The sequence below is a fragment of the Chionomys nivalis genome, chromosome 6, assembly GCF_950005125.1.
Source record: "Chionomys nivalis chromosome 6, mChiNiv1.1, whole genome shotgun sequence".
Classification (NCBI taxonomy): Eukaryota; Metazoa; Chordata; class Mammalia; order Rodentia; family Cricetidae; genus Chionomys; species Chionomys nivalis.
The window spans coordinates 73,963,751-73,986,149 of record NC_080091.1 but is presented as its reverse complement, the minus strand read 5'-3'; the positions used below and the strand labels follow the sequence as shown (position 1 = coordinate 73,986,149).

At 42.2% G+C, this 22,399-nt stretch overlaps 1 pseudogene; it reads right to left on the bottom strand.

The window, feature by feature from the left end:
* Window positions 1-5,298: 5,298 nt before the first annotated feature.
* On the bottom strand, window positions 5,299-10,679 carry LOC130876354 (40S ribosomal protein S15a-like; annotated as a pseudogene).
* Window positions 10,680-22,399: the final 11,720 nt, after the last annotated feature.

The following is a 22,399-nucleotide window of genomic DNA, read 5'->3' as shown; positions in this document are numbered from 1 at the left end:
ATGCTCTTATGAAGTACCCCAGTGATTGTGCTGTGACCGGCCGGTAGGGACGTTCTGGAACCTCCCCTCCCCGCCCTCGCTCATCCCTTTGACTTTCCTTGGCTTTCCCTAACTCCTAAGTTTTACCTAAATCATTTTATTCTTCAGGCCTCTAGTCTAGGGAGTGGATTTTAAGCGTGAACACCCAGTTAACTGTCAGAAACTCCGGGCTAGTGGCTGACCCATTCTAGAATCGGAGTCGGGGTACATTCCCACTCGGAGACTCGGAATTTGCACAGTGGAGTAAATGATGCGTATTTCATCGTTTGGATGAAAACAAGTGTGAAAAGGAGTTCAGGCTCTCAGGCTCCATGAACAGGACAGTGTATTTTAATGTAGGGAGACTGACTTTTGTCCATCAGACGTCAGGCCGCCACCCCCAACCCCCAACAATTCATTTTCTTTCACTTGCCCTAGAGATGTTGACTGAGTGCCTATTCTGAACCAAGTACAGAAAGTTTATCGTTGACTGACAAGGAACAGCCCAAGCCCCACCCAGTTATGAACTCCGATAAACGTCAGATTTCTCTTTTCTTTCCTCATGTCATTTTTTTCCCACTGCCTCTATGCTATAAGCATGTTTAACAAAGACAGCCATGTAAGTGCTGGTCCAGAGTCATGGCTAGGCTTTTGTGCCTCTTGAGCCTCACACCAATGAGCAACAGCCTGTTTTCTTTGCCTTCAACTGTTTGCTGTACTGTCCCCACCAATACATACACGGAGACACACCCTTGTAGATTGCACAGGTTTCAAAACCCTGCCTTATGCCACCTCCTCTGTGAAACCCGAAAACACCGGACAGTCGCCGTTCCTTAGTGTTCACGTTGTGCAAACTTCTAGCACCACAGGGTAGCTCTGGCAATACGGTATTTTGTTGTTGTTGCTTATTTCTTTCACTGAGACCATTTAGAAACAGCTTTACAAGTATTTATACTCCCACATACTTTAAGATAATCTATATAAATATCCACTTTTCTTGCGATTAGTTATTCTGAGCCTAGGACGTCTGCAGTTTCTGTTCTCTCAAGACGTGTCACTGCTCTGCCGGCGAAGATGCTTTCCTCGCTGCCTAACTAAGGTGACTCTCCAGTCACCTTGTGTGTGACTTTGTTTTTTTTTTTCATGGCATTTTCCGTGGCCTAAAATTGTTTGTGTGCTGTGTCTCTGTCTTTCCCCTCCTCACTGAAATGAAAGGTCCATGAAAGAAAGGAACCATGATAGTATAGCATCAAACTTATTATCGTATAGTATAAAATTAACAATATTAACTTTTAATGGATTTATTGGGTGTATTTTATAATATAAAAGCAAATATAAGAAAATTAGAAGACAAAAGAGCTTTTTCTTTGGAAATAAATTCCCAAACATTCAAATTATACTTCTCTTTCCTTTATTTTTCTTTTCTTTTTTTTGTTTGTTTGATTGATTTTGTTTTGTTTTTTGAGACATGGTTTCTCTGTAAAACTTTGGCCATATATAGCTTTGGAGCCTGCCATGGAATTCATTCTGTAAACCAGACTGGCCTTGAATTCACAGAGATCTGCCTGCCCCTACCTCCTGAGAACTGGGATTAAAGGCATGCCCCACTACCACCCGGCTTTCTTTATTTTTCAAACTAAAATTTTATATTGGGTAAACTGTTACTTTGCAGTTGTGCTGACATTTAAAGGTTATTGGGCCTTTCGATAATTTGTCTTGAAACACTAGAATAATTCAAGCATAAATTAAGACCCAAAGTTTTCCTGGAAGTCAATACTCTTTTGATGGTGAAAGGCTATAGGACTTGTCAGCCATCTGAGACCCTTGGTACACTCACCTTAAACTTGGAAATCACCAGAAAGCATGCTTCTTAGATTAAGTTAAAGCAATACTGATGTGGAACTCTGTGCTCAGGCACAAAAGCCTTGGGTTCTAGCCTTAAAGTCAGAGTGCTGTGGTTTACCCATTGGATACCCTCAGAAGGCTGGTTCTACTCAAAGGCCCTCCTGGAAATGCAGAGAGCTCAGGAGGCACCTCACTTCCTCAAAGATACATGATTGGGTTTATATGCTCGGGGCAAAAATACTATAATTCAGTGCTGCTGGCCAACTTCCCATCATTTTGAAAGTCACTTTAATTAAGCTTATTAGTTCACCTAGCTAGACCTGAGTGGAATCATTTCTTCCATCTGCCATGACTCTCTGAGATGAATAGGAAGACACACCCTTGGGATAGTCAGTCACTTAACAAACACTCTTCCAGACACCTCCACTGAGTGAGCATCCCATGAGACTTCACCCTGTTTTTAACTGTTAGATGTTACTTTTTGTTTTCAGACCATACTTTGTTTGCTTGTTTGTAAATATTTATTTTTATTTATGTGTGTGGCTGCGTGAGTTGATGTGTACCACATGTGTGCAGGAACTAGAGTTACAGGCAGTTGTAAGCTGCCTGGTGTGAGTACTGGGAATTGAACCCAGGTATTCTGAAAGAACAGTAAGTGCTCTTAGTCTCTGAGCCATTTCGCCAGCCCTGTTAGCTGGTGAGACATCAACTTAAAACGATTATAAAGGAACAATTCAGAGGATTCCTTAATTCATATAAATGAAACCAAACTAGTAAATTGCTTTTTGACTTCAGTGACATAAGTTTCTCTTTTTAGCTGAACTCTATTTTAATTTCTATTATTTTTGTGTGTATGGTGTGTGCTGCAGCCCTTGTCAGAGGTCAGAGGATAACTTTGGGAGTCAGCTGTCCTTCCACCGTGGGGTCAGGGGATCAAACTCAGGTTGTCATACTTGTGTGACGAGCACTTTGACTTGCTAGATAATCTTACTATCACTGGATGGTCTTTTGAAATTTAAAATTGAAATTATTATTGTTGAATTTGTGTGTGTGGTTTATGTGTGTGTATGTATGTGTATGTGAAGGGACACATTTGTGTGTGTATACATGTTTAGAGGCCAGAGATTGACTATGTGTGTTTTTCTCTATACACTTCACCTTATGTAATAACAATTATTCAATGTGTTTGTGTTCTATGAGGACAGGTACTCTTTCTTAGTTCATAGACTGCTCTGTCCAATTACAAGATAGAAGTCTGCTATTTCCATGCCTTTGGTATATGATAAACTTGGTGTGTTCTTTTCCCTGGAAAAGAAGAAAGAAAAGAATTAGAAGTCCTTTGGAGTGAGCTTTATGCTAATGCAAAATCTGGTTTTTATTTGCCTATTAATGAGCCTTGGAGATTTTCATTGTCAAAAATAAAATGCAGTGTTATAGAAGCCAGAAGGAAAGAATATTCCAAAAAGGAGGGTATGCAGTCAGAGATAGCAAATGCTGATGAGGACTGGGAATCACACATGAACTGTATCAATAAGGTTATCGATAACTTTTACAAGTATCATTTCATTCAAAAATCTAAACTACAGGGTGGGGCAAAAAATCCGAATTACGGTGGACTGGGAAAAGAATGGCTGGGGTTGATGTGTGGGAAAGTATAGTTTGCTCTTTCCAGAACTTTAGCTGCTTGGAGAAAGCAGACATAAATGGTAGCTGAGAGAGAATGCAAGAAAGAGGTGAAGGTTGGGTATTGTTTTATAATTCTGTACAGATTTGTTTCTATTAACAAATGTAAACCACAAATAAAGAGAAGGATTGAAAGTATGGAGAAGGGGAAATAGGAGGTAATAGGGGCTGCCGGGGGTGTGTCCCTATTACTCTTCAAGCTTCTGTGCTCTCACCCCGCCTTTGGGTGGGACACCTGTGGTGGCATCGTCAGCAACTTTTGGGGGGGACTTCTAAGGGTTGCCAGGAGGAAACAAAGACTAACGCATGTTTCTGCATGTTATACTCTCCAGGTGATTTGGGGGGGGAATTCAGTTTTATTTGAGTCCTCAGTTGCAGAAAATTCAAAGAGTATATTGGTGCCTACTATTGAAAAGGAGCTTACAAGGCAACTAGAAAAATATGCCACATTCTAGATGTCCTGGTTACGTGAACTGACCCCAAGAACTGCTTTGTGGAAGCAAGAGGGAGGGCTTCATGGAAGCTGCAGCTGCAAGGAGTGTCCTAGAGAACCTAAGCCTCAGTCTTCATACCGATTCCACACCCAGCTATGTAGCTGGGGTAGGGGTCCCTCTAACAAGGCGATGTACAGCTCCATTATTATTTTGCCATTCCTGAAATATAAAGTTTATATGGATTCATAATTTCTTTGGGTTTTCATGATACTTAGCTTGCTAATAAGAAGAAAGACTTTTGAGTTTGTAAATGTTGGCAAATTGCCATTTTAAATATTAGATGATTATTGCATTCAGCATTTCTGTTGAAAAGAGCCATGGAGAAATCAGATGCTATTAGTCAGGAAACTTGAGAAACAGCTTGTTGGGATATAGAATCACCTAGACCCACATATGGATGTGTCTGTGTAGGAGTGTGCATACTGTGAACTCTAGCGCACATGAGCACGAACACCACACACGCACATGTTTTAAAAAGAAGCCACTTTAAAAGGGCAATGTAAGTCATCTAATGTTAAAAGTATTTCAGTTTTATCAATATTGTTTGTTGATATTTCCTTGTTTTTACTTTATCTTCAGCATGTGGGGTATTTTGGTCAAACATGAATTTGTCCACTTTGTTGTAACTGTGAAGGGTCAACTCTTTGTCAAGTGTTAGGGAAAGAGAATTTCTTCCACATGGAAGCGAGTCTCAACGAACTGTTTTCACTCTAATGCATAATTGAGAAGAAAGCTCTCCTGAATAGCCATCTCTCACTCTTCCTGTGTGACAGTTCAGGCAAAAGCAAGGAGAGGGAGGAAAGAAAAAAATCCTCCCCAGGAGGTGCCCCTGGCTGCAGTGCTCCTTCTGCTGTCAATCAGCCAGGGAACCATCTGTCCCACTTTAGATTTCTGGAGCCACCAAGCGCATCTGCTGTGTCTTTTCTAACGTCACGTATAGAACCTACCGGAAACTGTGAAATGAACAGGAGAGCCAGAGTGCAGCTGCATGAAGCTGGGTCCATCTCAGTTCACAGGGAGACACTGAGACTAGAACCACCAAGTGAATGGTTCATGTCATAACTCTAAGGTGTGAGAGACTGGGTCTTTTGTTTCTGAAAGACTAGGGAGATGCACGTATTCACAAACTATAACAATGTTTAAAATTCAAGCCCACTGTAAAATTCAAGTCGTCATTCACGAGTTTTTGTTTCATTATTATTGCTGTTTTGATTTTATTTCACAGTCCATGAAGGCTTTTTATTTATGTTTTGCATCTCTAGAAAAAGAATCCCAGGATTTTCCCTCCTGTGTGTTTTCATCTTTCTTCTTCATGGTCCATGATGCCAGCTGAGGTTGTCAGTACAATAGAGCTATGGAGGAACACGCCAAACTGGCGGGATGGGAGCAGATTGTTCTCCCATTTTTCTAGGTCTTTGAGTTGTACATCAAACCTAGGGCTTATCACTCCACACTTGTTCAACCTGCGTGTGAGGTTCAATGGTCTTCCTAGCTCTGTGGCCGTCAATGATTTCAGATTCACCAGTGTAACCGTGCATCATCATCAATTAGGAACCAAACAATGACTTTGGAGCAGGGCCTGATGAGGACCTGGCGTTTGCCTTTCTTCTCAGCATTGTTGATGCTCTGGAGAGCATCAGCCAGGACATTCATGCGCACCGTGGTGGCGGCATGGGAAGATGTCAGAAAGAAGTGCGATTTTGATTTTTGAGACAGAATCTCATATAGCTCAGGCTGACATAGAACTCACTATGTAGCCAAGGCTAGCCTCGAACTCCTAATTCTCCTACTTTCATCTCTCAAATGCTGAGTTTATAGGCATGTACCATCACACCTGTCTTAAAAATTTGGATTTCATTTTTTTTGTACAAATTCAACCCAGGGTATTATGCATCCTAAGAAAGTGCTATACCATTGAGCTAGTTCTGAGAAAAAAAATCTTGGGCTTGGAGCCTGAACCCATTGCTTACCAAGCATGTGTGAAGATCTGTCTCCAGCCATACATGGTGGCAGAAGCTTCCAATCCCAGTACTTGGGAAGCAGATGCAGGGCATTGTAGTAGGAGCTGCGGGCTGTGTTCCTGCCGCCCCAGCTCCTGGTCGCCTGGCTAGCTTATGCCCCGAAATAACAACACACAAATTGTATTCTTTTAAACACTGCTTGGTCCATTAGCTCTAGCCCTTACTGGCTAATTCTCATATCCTGATCAACCCATCTCTAATGATCTGTGTAGCACCAGTCTTACCAGGAAAGATTCAGCATGTCTGACCTGGTGGCTTGCTTCATTGCATCTGCCTCTGAGAGGAGCTGCCCTGCATCTGCCCGGGAGAGGGGAGCATGGCGTCTGAGCTCACTTCCTCTTCCTCCCAGCATTCTGTTCTGTTTACTCCACCCACCTATGTTCTAACCTATGAGGGCCAAGCAGTTTCTTTATTTTTTAACCAATGACCTTCCTCCATCAGGGCATCACAAGTTCAAGGTATCCCTTCCCAAAACAGCAAGTTGGAGCCTGGCTTCAGATAACACGGGACCCTGTCTCAGAAGAAAAGAGGGCTGAAGAAGAGATGGCTCAGTGTTTAAGAGCACTTGCTACCTTTACAGAATACCCAGGTTCAATTCCCAGTACCCACAACTGTCTGTATCCACAACTGGCTCATAATTGTCTAACTCTAATTCTAGACACACATGGTGCAAATACACAAATGCGGGAAAACACTTATGCACATAAAATAAAAAAAAATAAAACTTAAAAAATAGGAGAAGAGAAAGAAGGGAAGGGATAAAATCCACACAAAAAGGATTTGTAAGACTTCAATTCAAGAGCTAAGATCTTTCTGGAAGCAAGTTTGTTGCCTGCTGCAGAGATGTGACATGCAGAGCCTGGGACCAGAGATCTAAAATATTAATACCCTCAGGCGAGTTTCTCTATATAAACCCCAAGCTGACCAAAGGCCAAATATAGCATTTACTTCTCTGTCTGAGGACAATGGAGCTTCTCACGTTGCTATCATCTGATTGCACAGAATTTAAAAGCTAATGACCGAGAGCACTGACTCAAGGACACTAGTTCTGGCTGCAAGCTCGCACACTCGGAAAGTTCCACTTTTCTCAGAATTAGCTCCCGTAGCTTTTTCGTGTGCCTTCATGATAACACTTACCAAACCACAAATATTTATTTACTTGGTTTTTGCCAGCAAAGGGACTTTCCCCATTGTGTTTATACCAATCGTAGCATGTGTGTTTGAGCATTAAACACTGTTCAGTTAAATGAAAAGTCATAGCATGTAATTAAACAACCTCTATCAGACATAGTCAAAAGTCGTTGGCTTTTGTCACAACATCTACCTCTACCTGAGCTGCTTATTGTCCTTTTTCCTGTTATTGTGTGTAGCTCTCCCACAAGTGAGGGATGGAGCCCAGCTTCTCCCAGTTACTCAACTTCTACCCACTCGGTCCCTGTTTTTTTTTTTTTTTAATCTTTTTTCACTGTTGGAAAATTCCCATCAGCTCATACACGATCCATATTTATACACTTCAAAAGAGACTTAGTTTATGTGTTTTACCTACATATATCTATGTGCACCACATGCATGCCTGGTGCTCTGGAGGTTAGATGCGGGTGTTGGCTCCTCTGGAACTGGAGTCACAGAAGGGTATGAGCCATTGCGGGTGCTGGGAACTGAACCTGGGTCCTCTGCAAAAGCAACAAGTACTATGAGCCACTGTTCCATCTCCCCAGTCCTCTTCCAGAAACCCCCCAATCTTTTTGGACTCCGTTAGTTTTACTTATTAGCTTTTCTATGTTAAAATTCATTCAAAGAATCCTTCGTACTCCCTATGCTCAAGCACTCTCCCAGTCCTTCTGGGCCTACACCAAACCTGCTTCCCCCCCCCAAAAGTCTCTGCTAAGTCCCTTGCTCAGTTCTCTGCATGTGTGCTATTTATCCACGGTAAAGCCTTGAAAAGAGTTGCTCAGTCCCTCTTAAAACATTTTTTTCATATGGTCCCAAAATACCCTACTTTCACTTTTCCCTGTCTGCTCTCCTCTCTTCTCTCCTTCACTGACATATGGAAAAAATTTAAATTACTCTTTTAAAAGTTTTGTGTGGGGAGGTGTACTTACCACAGCACACATGTGGAGATAGTGAGACAATTTTCTCTCCATCTACCCCATGAGTCCTGGGGACCCACCCAGTGTCATCAGGCTTGGTGGCAGGCTCCTTTACTGGCTGAGCCATCTTACTGGCTCACTGATTATTTTTCCCAAAAGAATCAGAACTACATAGACTTCGTTAGATGGGATTTTTTTTAAATGGACAGGAAACTTTCTAGTAAACTGTCTACATCTTTCTCAAACAAATGCAATGTAAGCTAAAGAGGTAGCTTGACAAGGATTCAAGGTGCTTGTGAGCTGTGTTGTCCCCACATTAGCTGTCTATTGTGTCAGAAATTATCCCGGCCTTTAACAGCTTAAAATAATACATTCTTATGTGGTGGTTTGAATGAGAATGGCCCCTAAAGGTGCGTATATTTGAATGCTTCGTCCTCAGGTAGTGGAACAGTTTAGGAAGGATTGGGAGGTGTGTGGAAGAGGTGTGTCACTGGCAGGATGGTGAGGGACTTTGAAGTTTCAGAAGCCCATGCCATTCCCAGTTCTCTCCCCGCCTCTCTCTCTGCCTTGTCCTTGTAGATAATTTAGGTTCCCAGCTCCTCTAGGGCCATGCCTCCCTGCCTGCTACCATGCTCCCTGCCATGATGGTCATGGGCTCACCCTCTAGAATCAGGAGTCCCAAATGAAATGCTTTCTTTCTTAAGTTGCCTTGGTCATGGTGTTTTGTCACAGCAGTAGAAAAGTCATTAAGAACATCTTATTTTCTCCCAGATTTGTATGGCCAGGATTGTGGAGTTAGCTAGGTATATGGTTCAGGCTCAGGGTCTCCTAGGAGGCTGTATAGAGATGTGGGCCGGGGTTGCAATCATCTAAAAGCACCTTTCGAACTGTGTGGTCCTCTTTCAGGGCAGCTACTTGCAAGATCCTGACAGAGTTGGATTCCCTCCCTGAAAGATGCTTAATAGTTCTCCTGATGAAGCGTAGACAGTGGGTGCACAGACAGCTGAGGAGAAACCATGCATGGGCCCTACAACCTGCTAGTAGAGGTCACTTCATATCATCAGAGTCAGCCACTAAGTCCAGCCACACTCAGAAGGGAGGAAGGGCTTAAAGTTTCTCCTTTTTCTCTTTAAAAAAGGTTGTTGTTGTCATACTATGTATTTCGGTCATATGCACCCCTGCTCCTCCTAGAGGGACCTTCCTACTCCTCCCAACTTTGTCCTATAATATAATAATAATATAATACAATAATAATAAATATTATTGTTATTACACATATATGTAATAATTTTTTAATGCATGCATATAAACATACAAATAAAGCATGCTAAGTCTGTTTGGTATTTAGGACTGATCACTTGGTATTGGATAATTATTTAGAGGGCTCATTCCTGGGGAAGACTAATTCTCCTTTCTCAGTAGTCACTAATGACCTGTAGCTCCATCTAGGGGTGGGGCCTTGTGAGCTTTCCCCCATCCTTATTGGCCTGTCAACTGGTGATGGTATGCAGGTCTTGTTTAGGACTGTTGAGATTTCATGTGTGCAGCTTCCCTGTCCTATATAGAAGATACAGTCTTACAACAGAGTTCCTCTGGCTCTTAGAATCTTTCAGCCTCCTCTTCCAAGATGCTCCCCAAACCTTAGGCATTGTCAGTCGGGGCTAGTTACCCCCTAGTCAAGTTGTTCTCTGCGTTTGGACCAGTTATGTGGGTCTGTCACGGTCTCTATCTGCTTCAAAAAAGAAGCTTCTTGGATGAGGGTCAGCGCTAAATTTCTCTGTGGGTATAAGGATAAGTATGTAGAATGTAGTTAGGGATTTTATTGGTTTAGAAAAGTGGCAATATAGCTCTCATCTAGGCCCACGCAGTAGCAAGCATGAGTTGCCTACTACTGAGAAGGAAAGAGTATCAAAGGCTTTGTGGGTATGTTTCACATTTCCCCCTGTAGGCCTGGAGCGGTCTTGAGCTGTTCTTTGTCTATCCATCTCTTGTCCAAATTCCTTTTTTTTTAAAAAAAAAAAAATGAGGATGTCAGGTTTATTAGATTAGAACATACCCTAATGATTTAATTTTAGTTTGATTACCTCTGTAAAGATATCATGTCCAAATAAGGTCATATGCTGAGGCCTTTGGAAGGTTCAGGTCAACCCATAAGCGATAGCATATTTATTGTCATGAGAGGCACTGCCAGATGAACGAGAAAGCATGCAAAACTGGACATAATGAAATGATGTTGTGAGAAGTCACTTCGCAAATTAGGAACCGGTTAAACACTTAAGATGTTAAAATGAAAGAAGTTCATATATAGCATAAGCATAAAATATACTAATCCCAAATTAAAAAAAAAAAAAGCTATCACATACCCCGAGATGATCTACCATACCATAGCAAACATTCATGCTGTTCCATTTGCCAGCCCCGTTTCCTTCTTATTTTGGTAGCAATGTCTTGACTTTTCTTTATTACTTTTGTTTTATATGGAGGAGGAATCTAATTCTATTCTCAAGTACCTTTACCTGCTGAGCCATCTTGTCAACCTACCTTCCTTCTCTTTTTCATTCCTTCCTTCCTTCTCTCCTTCCTTTCTTCTCTCCTTCATTCCTCCCTGCCTCCCTCCCTTCCTCCCTTCTTTCCTTCCTTTCTTCGAGTGAAAAGTAAAAACAAGAAACAATCCTGGAAGATTCTTTATCTGTGGACACAACATGTGTGGAAATAATTTTTTAAAGGCCCTAAACATGTATAAACCTTTTGTTACCATCCTCCCCTACATAATACAGTATAACAAATGTTTGTATAAATTTTACATCTTATCCAACATTATGAATAATCTAGAGATATTTAAGTATACAGGAGGATGTGCACTGGTTCTGTGCAAATGCTATTCTGTTATATAAATAAGGCTCTTTGAGCTCCCATGGATTTTGGTATCCAGGAAGATATCCTGGAGCCAAGGTCCTATACAGATATCAAGGGATGACTGTGATGATGAATTCAGCAATAATGTTCAAGATCTCTAGGGTCTTAGCATTTTACATTGAGAAGCCCCTCTACCAATGCTACCAGATGTGGTACCAGATAGAATGGATGGGAACCAGAAAGAGGGCTCCGTGTGTGAAGTGCTTGTCATGTAAGCCTGATGACCTGAGTTAAATCCCCAGAACCCACATAAAAAGTGGGATCTGTGATCCCCACACTGCTGGAGTAAAATAGAAGGTGGAGACAGAAGAATCCCCTAAGCTTATGGGCCAGCTGGCCAGGACTATGCAGCTTAGCAACACAAATACGAGAGACCCTGCCTCAAGGCCAGGCGGACAGAGATTTGTTCCCTGACTCCCGTGCACATACCATGACTCAAGAACTCCCAACTATACTCATGCTGTTAATAAACTATTTTAGTGCACGATGCATTAGTTACTTTTCCGTTGCTGTGTTGAAACACTGACTGATGGCTAATCTTGCTAGTCAACCTGAGCACATCTGGACTCAAGGAAAACCCCAGCAGCTGGATACACCTGTGAAGGATTAGTATTGATCGGATCATTTGAAGTCGAAGACCCACCCTAAATCTGGGCCAAACCTTATGATGGCAACCCACATGAAAGGACAGAAAGAGGAAATTTGCTAGCCTGTGCTCCTCCTGCGGGCAGTTCACCTCTCCTGCTGCTGAGGCATCCCTTAACTGGCATTAGAGCCTCCTTTGGAATCTCAACATAAACTGAAGACCAGATGAGACATCAAGTTTCATGTACTGGAATCTACCTGATTCTTGGCCTTTATGTTAGTCGATAGCCATTGTTGGATTAGCAGACCATAACCTGTAAGCCACTTTAATAAATCCCCTTTTGATATATATATATATATATATATATATATATATATATATATATATATATGTAGATTATATCAGTTCTTTTCCTCTAGAAAACCCTGACAAATACCGTGACCAAAAGCACCTTATGGAAGAGTGTTTGGTTGATGGTTCCAGAACGAGAGTCCTCAGAGTGTCAGGAGGCGTAGTGACCAGTAGCCGTAGCGGGAAACTGAAGCCTCACATCTTTAACTCCAAACGTGAAGCAGAAAGGGCAAACTGGAAGTGGGATGAGGCCGTGAACTCTCAAAGCCTGCTCCCAGTGACAGACTTCCTCCAACTAGGCTGCACCCCCTTCCCAAACAGCATCGCCAAATGAGACCAAGTGTTCAAGTAATTGGGCCTGTTAGAGACAGTCCTGATTTCTCAACCAATGCTACCATATATGGAACAGGGGAATTGCTGAGCAATCACGCAGACGAAGGGATCATTTTAAAAAAGAAACATCAATGTCCTGTATCCAGACAGCACTTCTTTATGGGTGCTGCTGGATTGTCATAACTCATGGGTATGACTGTCACCTCTTTCCAAACAAGATCATGCTTAAGGAGATTAAAGAACAGTTAAAAGAAAACAAGTAAAAAACCCCACGGAATTTGCTAATAACCAAGCTTGGGCATGAAATGTGTCGGGAGAGCCATGAAAGGAGGGGGTTACTTTGGGGGTAGGGAAGTAAGCAGAAAGAGGGGGTAGGAGGGCAATGGGGGAGAACAAATACAACCCGAGTATCATGGCTTACGTAAATGAAAGTGCCACTGTGAAGTTCATTACATTTTCATTTTAATTTAAAAAGAGGAAATAGAAGAACTGGGTGTAATGGTCAATACTAGTAACCCAAGCATCCCCCAACACAGGAGGATCACAGGTTCAAGGCCAGCATTGGGCTATAAAATGAGCTCAAAGCCCAGGCTATAAGATGGGACTCTGCTAAAAGAAAAAACAAAAAAACAAAACAACAAAAAAAAAAAACAAAAACAACAACAAAATAAAACCAAACAAACAAAAACGCAAACCAAAATGAGCAAACTGAACCAAACCGAAACAAAACAAAAACCCATCGCTTCACTGCTGTCCTGAATGCACAGACCCTTTCCTAGAAGTTGCCCATGGTGATAATATTAGATTTTTTTTTTTCTGTGACTCATTCTGAAGTCTTTTTATTCCTTAGGGAAATCCCACAGTATTATTGTTGACCTTTAGGAGTATTTCAGTTTTGATGTTGTTCGGTTTTTATTAGACAGAGAATTTAAATGTGGTGAGTACTTTCGTGGTTCTTTAAAAGTAACCAGAATTCAGAAGGATTATAAGTAAGACAGCTCCAGATTCACATGTGAATTTTTTATTATTATTATTTGTTTGGGGTGGAAAGGAATGAGGGGGAAAGATATCAAAAAATGAAGAATTCTTATTGATGAAGACTGAATGAAAATCTTTATGACTGAAACATCAATAGCACAAAGCTGTGAAGAAGCTGAGAGGGGGTCTTGTCTACACAGAGAAGGACAAGGCCTGTGGAGCTGCAGAGATGGACAACAGACAGCTGTAAGTACACGTGGGCAGGAATTGTGTGTTTGTCCTAAAGGCAGGGCAAGAAGGCTGCCTCCAGCACAGAGAGCAGCAGAGGCTGTTACAGGGAATTTTCGGGAGGGAGGACATTGTTAGAATGGCAACAAAGGAAGTTGATTTTGGCAGCAGGCTTGGGAAGGACTTGAGGAGGGAAAATGTAGAAAAGAGGCTTTTCCCCAGAGGAGACAAGTCTGTACAACACACTTAGGTGGGGTCGCAGCAACAGAAAAGACTGAGCGGACAAGAGTTGTGTTTCCTCTTCATCAAGCCCTGTTTTTCAGCTGTCTTCCCACTGGGTTTTGAATTCAGTTTTCATCCAGACTTACTGGTTATCATGCTGCCAAGAGCATGTTGTAAGATTGACTGCTTTCACCACCTGTGAGGACCTTACTCTGGGTTGGACAAGACTTGAGGGGAGTTGATCAGTTTTCAAGTGTAAAGGTCTGGGCATTCCGAACTCCAGTCAGATCGGTCACACCTTGAGCTTGAAAGGATAAAATAAAACAGCCATTGTTCCTGATGTCATTCTGTGTTGTGAGTGTATGGTAGAAGGTTGGGGTGGTATAAGGCTCTCACTCAGGCTTTCTGAATAGCATTAAGCTTGTTGGAACGCAAGTTTCGGTCCTTTGAGCCCTACTCCTCCCAATGTTTATCCAGCACAGTTCATTGTTGGATAAACACCTAGTACTCTGCAAATTTTCTCTCCTTTGTGTTTTGTTTTGTGTTTTGAAGCTGTTGCTAATTTCATCTCTACTGGCTGCTTTGTGTTTTTAAACTATATCTGGACAAAATGTGAATGTTAATATGTATTTGACAGCAATGCTGGGAATTAAGATGGCAACTGTCAAGAAGAAAATAATATACACACACAGTTATTTTTATTCTTGCTTTTTTTAAATCATGGAATTTAGGAAATTTAACAAACAAACATCAATACATCAAGTATGAGACCTTTTTACTTTTCTTTCTTTCTTGTTTTCTTTCTTCCTCTTTTAAATAGCGACTCTCATCCTTTAGGGACAGAGCTATTATCATGTCGGTTTTCACTGGTGTCATGCAGGAAAAAAATCATCTCAAGATTCCTGCTTTCTCATCAACTGAGGTTTTCTAGGGAAGAAGCTAGCCACTGGGTGGTGTGCTTGGCAGCCACAGATCGTGCCTCCAGACCCCGAAGCAAAGACTTTCCCCAGGAACTGTGTCCTTGATGACTAAATGCAATTGTCTAGAGGCTAAGACTGAAACACGGCCCTGAGAACTCCATTGGCCTGGGTAAAATCAGTACTCTCTCTGCTGTCATACCACTCACAGCAGAGGGAGAGGGAGAGTTGGCTGGCCAGCCAGGCTGCCAGCAGCCAAGCACACTATGCCACCTGGCCCTTTCTATAAGGTACTAAGAAATAAGCCATAGTGCAGAAGCTCATAGTGGAGACTGGGACCCACCTTCTCCTAAGTGACCACCGTGATGAATTCCATCAGGTCAAAGCTTTATATGCCTCAGAGCAAGCAGAAGTCCAAGGTACTGAAGACTCTCATCCACTCCATGCTTTGGAATCTATGGTTATACCCTTTCCCAGGTTCTTTCAAACTGTAGTCATGCTGTCTCAAACATCCCACTTACACAGGACTAAAGGTGCTGTCCTTGCTTCTCCTTGCTGCATCTATAATTGTTAATGTTCTTCCTTCTTAAAAAGAAAATGCCAGGTATGGTGGTGAACACCTACAATCCCAATACTTGAGAAACTAGAGCAGGAGAATTACAAATTCCAGACTAGCAAGATACTGTCTCAAGAAAAAAAAATAATAATAATAGTAAAAATGACTAAGGAAAAGAAAACAAAGTAACAAACAAATCCTTCAACTTCTTTGAGACACATCTTGCATCAGACATGAGTCTTTAAATCTTTAATATTGTTTGTCATGTACCCCAGTCTGGCCTCAAACTTGCTGCTTGAATGTAATGAGGCTAGATTCGAACTCCTGATCTTTCTGCCTCTACTTCCCTCTAGTTTCAGGCACAGCACCACCACACCCATCTCTCCACTACTCTTATTTATGACTCATCAATCTCCTGCTAACTAGTCTTGTTTGGCCGCAGTTTTAGCATCAAGGCTTCCCTCTCTCCTCACTTCTACCCCCATACTCCTACACTTGACGATGCTGTGCTTAGTTTCCTCTGAGACTGAGACATTCTAACCATTCTCAATCAGGGAAGCTCCTTGAACAAAGATAAACTATTTAAGATAGCCTCAGAAAGTTCCTGAAACTGAACAAATTCACTAGGCCTCTCCCTGCAACTGTAAACAGTAAAAGCTTCCTCTTGGAAGGAAGAAATCTGAGCCACAAAGAAGACTCAGTTGGCAGGGGAGCTGCAAAGACTTCAGAGGAGAGAAGCTGCAAAGGAGACTCTGAGAGCAGACCAGCTGCCTGGAAGAAGCAGAAACCAGCTGAGACTCCTGGAAGAGGCTTAGACCAACTGAGGCACCTGGAAAGGACCCTCTCCAAACTGTGCAGCTGCCTGCAGGCTGTGCGGTGTGCTCCAGGCTCCCAGCTGTGTGAGCAGCCACCCATGCTGGGATGGCTTTAGTAATGCAGCTGTCTTTGAGTCTTTTCTGCTCCTCTAAGTAACCCATCACCCATACTCCTGTAAGTAACCTCAATAAAACTCATTGTTTCACCTCTTTGGTGGTATCTATACTTTGGTCTGCCGTGGGTTCCCTGTCTGGGGTGAGTAGATTTGCATCTGTCTGGAAAAAGTTTTTCGCACAACACTTGGTGACTTCAGCATCCACAAAAATTATCCTTTTAGGCACCGTAGCCCCTCAGCCCCTCAGTCTTATTTCTGTTACTGCTTTTACCCATTCCATTCCAGCTAGACACCTCCATGGTCATGCACCTTAGAGAACTTCCTACCACATAACCGTATTGCTAGAAAAAATCTTGATTTCTAGAGTTCCACATTCTCTTGATGGACCACCCCACCATCTAGCCCCACCATCACCACCCCTGGCCAACTCCTTTGATGCAGCTAATCCAGTGACCTACTGGTTCTTCCCTGACAGCATGCAGGGACCTGTGCAGTATGTTGCTGTCTTTGTCCTTTTGAGTTCATTGCAACCAGTCATTCCTTTTCACACCTCCTTAGCCACCTCACCCTCTCAATTTCCATCTTACTAATTTAGAAATGTTACCCTGGGTGAAATATAATCCCCACTTGTTTCCCAGAAGCACTGAGCAGTTGAACATGGCCAGAGGATTAGGGGCGAAAATGATTTAGCCTCTCTGTTCTTTCCCACTGTCTGAGATCTCACAGATTCTTAACTTTCTTCAAATTCAGCTATTCCTGCCTCCGGTCATTATTTTCGATAATGGCCTTCCTTCTCATTTAAGGAAGCAGAGTGTCTAGAAGGAAACGGTATCATGTTTCCTGTGATCTCCCAGTCTCCTGGCATTTGATACTATGCACATTTCCTCTTGTCTTTGCATACACCATCAGTGCTATCCCTGAAGCCAGCATCTGTATGTGGGCATCGCATCTGTCCCTTTGGCTCCACACCTGCTACAACCCAGCAATATCCTAGTTTATATGACGTTTCCTGGAGATAGATTATCTGTGGGGTCCTTCATTCAGTGCGTCATTTTGCTACACCTTTTTATTGAACAGTATATTAAACTGTCTGTCGTTTCTGCCTCAGCTCAGTTGACTTCATCTTCAGCCTCCCAGCATTTGTTCTTACTCAGGCCATTGCATCACTGCAGCAGTTGGATGCAGGAATGGACTATTTCTCCAAGACCACTCCCATTAAGCTCCAACAGAAGCCTGTCTTGGCTGAATGAGGATGGCCAAGTATCAGCTCTCATCCTGCTTGGCCTCTTAGCAGCATCCAATTGGATCACTGTTTCTTCCTGAACAATTTTACTTCTAGATCATTGCTCTTCTTTGCTTCTTGTACTTCATGGCCAGTCTTTCCAGACCCATAAATGTTAGAATGCAGTAGTCTCAGTGTTCGGCTTACACTCTCTTTCCCTCCCTCCCTCTTCCGCCTCCTACACTCCTCCTCCTTTTCTTCTTCTTCTTCTTTTTTTTTCTTTTTTTTCTGTCTCAGGTATCCTAGCTGGCCCTGACTTAGAGTTAAGGATGACTTTGAATTCTGATTCTCCTGCCTCTCCCTCCTGAGATCTGGGGTTACAGGTGTGTACTGCCACGCCTATTTTTTTTTTTTTTTTTTTTGGTTTTTCGAAACAGGGTTTCTCTGTAGCTTTGGAGCCTGTCCTGGAACTCCCTTTGTAGACCAGGCTGGCCTCGAACTCACAGAGATCCGCTTGCCTCTGCCTCCCAAGTGCTGGGATTAAAGGCATGCGCCACCACCGCCCAGCTGCCACGCCTATTTTATATGGTACTTAGGATCAAACCCAGGGCTTTGTTCATACAAGACAGGCATCCTACCAACTGAGCTCCACCCCTAGCTTGAGCCTTTTCTTTATCTGAGCCACTTACATTTGTTCCCATGATGCTCTTGTCTAACTGCCATGGCTTCCGATGCCATATATACACTGAAGCCTCCCAGGTTATATTTCTGGCATGAACCATTCCTCAGAGTTTTGGACTCAGGGTCTAGCTCCTGCTTGATTATTTGTAGGCTATGTCTATTTGGCACTTCCAAGCTTGATTATTGATTTTCTTCCACAAATTGTTCCTTCCCATGCATTCTCACATTCTATTCTGTTGGCCTGGGAATCACCGTACTCCTCTCTTTCCCTCAATCCATCCACATGTCCTGTTAGATGAATGTATCCAGAAGCCATTAAAATGTCACCTCCTTCATTGTGACAGATCACCTCCAGGAGAGCAATGCTTTCTCCAGTCTTTTGTGTTATTGTTCTCACTGGTCTGTCTGGTTCATAGTGTTCATTCCCCACTGAGAAGCCAGAATGATCTTATTAGATTGCTAAGTCATATCTTCTCATGCAGCAGAGGAAATCTCTATAATAGTTTCCTACTGTATTGCAAATACAAACCAAATTTTTGCCTATATTTTCAAGGCTTCAGTGAGCTGGCCAGTTCTTTCGACCTCATCACCACACCTCTTTTGCTCCTTAGTCTGACTTAAACTTGAGTTCCAACCACAGTGGAAAAATGGGGCTTTTAAAGAATCTGAGTGTGCTTTTAGGATAAGCAAAACCATAGTGACCTGGCTCCAGTGGACCTATCAGTTCAACCAAATTGAATTTATTATGGTTGATACTTCTCTCTTTGTTTGTGGATTGGCTGTGAGAAGGATGGAATTCCACAGACATGGCAGAATCTCACATTGTATGTATAATTCTTTGGTTGTGGCTGGCTCTAGTTATTTTTCATCCAGTCTGCTCTGGTTTGGGTTAATTATGCCACAATGTGTTTCTTTTTCTCCCACAGGTTGTATGAGGAAGACATTGTTCTTATGATTAATATATTAACAAGCACTATCACCAGGCTGGCCTCGGACTCAGAAATCTGCCTGTTTTTGTCTTCTAAGTGCTGGGATTAAAGGCATGCACCACTACCACCTGGCTTTGGGTGTTTTGTAATAAACCCTGGATTCTACTTCTTTATCTCTTTTGTGGAAAAAAGAAGACTCCATGCATCCTTCTCCCACTCTCTTACTTTTCTTTTTCTCACTCCCCAAAACCTAAATGCCTGTGCTTCCAGTCTACTTAGACTCTAAACGACCTGGGGGTGGAGTTATGGCTCCATTCACAGAAACTAGTACATTTGTTGGCAAGCAATTGATACTGAAAAATAAATGTGAAATAAGAACATAAATGACAAGTAAAATTCCCAGAATTGCTATCAGAATCTTAAGACTTAATAAGAAAAACCCGATCTTTGTAGAAATAGACTCATGCCGTAAGAAAGGGTTGTTTTGTCTAGAAAGTCCAGTAACTCTCCTTAGGAAGCATCCCAGTGTGGGCAATATGTTAGAGGTGGGATTTACCACCATCCTGTCCATTGTTGTGGGTCTTGGCTTTAACTGCAGGTCTCAAATGTGTTTATCATCATGCTAATAACAGAAGATCCAGTTCTTAGGACTGTCTTGATGAACTGGAATTTGTAATAATGGTGTGTAAACCAGAATGTCAAGTTATTGGTTTATAATGAGAACCCAAATCCTCCCAGGAATCGGCATGTGTGAAGTCTGTATAATTAGTCCCTGCCTGTAGGTAGGCTTCATAAGAAGCTAAATCAGATAATCGAGGTGCTTGCTAAGTAGGGATTGGAGACATACCACAGCACAGTGATTAAGACACAGGCAGACCTAACTTCAGATCCTGAGTCTGCCACTGACTTCCTGTAAAATGGGAGTAATAATAGTCCCAACTTGTGGCAGGTGGCTTTGGGGATGTATCTGAGGCCACACAAGTTTGACTCTAAGAATAACTACCTTCCCTGCTTCCCTCTTTCCTATAAATCTAGTGTCCCTGTTTTGTATTGGGACCATTCACAAGTAGAGCTAAGGCTAGACTCCTAATTTATGTAGGAGCCATCAGATTCTCTTTCACAGGAGTTTATGATTTGTTTATTTGGTTTTAATTAGTTAATTAAATTTACTTTTCAGTGCTGGGGATTGAATTTTGGGCCTCACTCATCTTAGGAAGGGCTCTACCACTGAGCTATACTGCAAACCCAGAGCTTAAAATTTAGAAATAATTCAGCCTCATCTGTTTGCCTGAATAAGTTGATGGGAGCTTGGGGCCAGCGGTTGTCTCTGCAGAGAAATGATACCCATCCAGGAACTTCTATTTATTTGAGGCTGGGTTGGCAGAGAAGAAGAGAGATCAATGAAACAGAATCATCCAGATTAGCAGAGACTGAGACCGTGGCAACGAGAGAGACAGCTTGGTTAGCACCTGTCACCAATCCTGTTCCAAGCCCTTCAGAGGCTCATCAGTTCCCTCTTGATTGAGACATCTCTGTGTTCTCACATGAAGTGCTCCTTCTTAAGCTACCCACACTCAGTTTTTGACATTTTCAAAACAAGAGCTTTGGACAACAGCCCTATATGGTATTTTAAAGTTAATAGATGGCTATTGAACACAGGTGATACCTTTAGAAGACAAGTGACACCTATTGAACACAGGTGGTACCCATAGAACACAAGCAACACATGTGGAATACAGATGATAGTCTTCCTGCTACTGGGATGATTGATTGACATTTTCAATCAAGACATCTTAAGGGCCCCTAAGGGTTTGTATGAAGGTGACCAGAAGCATTCTGTGACTTTAAAAGAATCTCTGCCTAACTGGTCAATCATCTCCTTTTCGATGGACATAACTGTCTTCTGATACAGCAGCATGCTTTTCAGACACAGGGTGGGGAGCGATCTGTCTCCGTAGTGACTGGATTTCTCTGTGCTGGCTTTACAATGAATCTAAGATGATCTTTCGACCTCTCTCATTCCCATAACCCTTAAAGACACTCCAGTATAATCCTTATATCACGAGGTTGTGGTACAATTACCCCATGCACTCAGGATGGCAAGAGCTCTGTGTCCTGTTCTTACTGTCCTTGATTTCATTCTGAGACTCACAGGGCCTTTCACCAGGTTGCAAGCAGATTTCTCTATCTCCCCAGTTACCCTCAGAGCTACCGCTGTTAAATACTACTACCTTATTTTCCTGGATTCTCCATTAACCTTCTTGGATCCCACTCCACTGAGACTTCCTGAGGCAGGCAAGGGCATTAGGGATTAGCATTTGGACCAGTTTGATTAAAATACCAGAAAACAGTGGAGGATTGTGCTAGGAATAGGCGGGGCCTGCGGTGTAATTCCCATCAAACAACACCAATACCAGGACCATGACTCCCCAGACTCTCTGGGGTTGGAAGAGGCAGGAAGGGAAGTTTAGCTTGAAGCCCCTTGGAAGAACTCAGCAGTGACTTCTGTCTCCATTCTGCTGGCCACCAAGAGCCACCGCTTTCCTATCAGCCGTGCCGCTGAGGTGGCATTTACTTGGTGTTGTGACATTTTCTCTGCTTTTTACTGGAAGCTCTTTAGTCACAAGTTCTTCAGTGTGAAGGACACTTCTGATGTCAATACCGTTTTGGAGACTAGAACAAATTGTTTTCTTCCTTGCATGAAAATTACCAGGCTGACATCGTACAGGCTAAAAATGTTCACATAGCAGAACTTCTAAAAATAGATCCAAAATACCAAATTCTGTTGAGTGGGACTTTACAACAGCCGCCAGCTATCTGCATACAGTGGTAAAGTTTGTCTATGGAAAATGTGGCCTGCTAAGGTCCTGGGAGGCCCAAAGAGAAAGAGTTCTCAGAGGATACCCAAAACGAAACAAATCAACCAGCAAACCTTACAGATAGGCATTTAATTGCCTCACCAATGGACTGAAGGATAATAATTTCCCAAAGGCGATGTGCCTCTTTGAAGGACAATTTAGATCACTGTCCGGTCATTGTGATCGTTTTTCCTCATCCTGTGTCTAGGGATAGTTTACTAAAAGGGGATTTTTTTTTTAATCTTTCAATTGTTCAATAAAATATTTGCTATGTTGAAACTCCAATATATGTAGCAGGTAAACAATTTTTGATGTGGTTAACATCTGGAAAACGATAAATCAATTCCATGTGGTTTTGTTACTTGAGCTCTGTCTTTAGCGCATCACTAGAGTGGCTACTATGTTGCTAATATGTTTATTATCTACATAATTAGTATGCGGAGTATGTATACATGTTTCAGGTTTATACTTTCATAAAAAAGGTAAACATGAAGGCTTTATTTTTATTAAATTTATTCATATTTTTATGTGTGTGTGTGT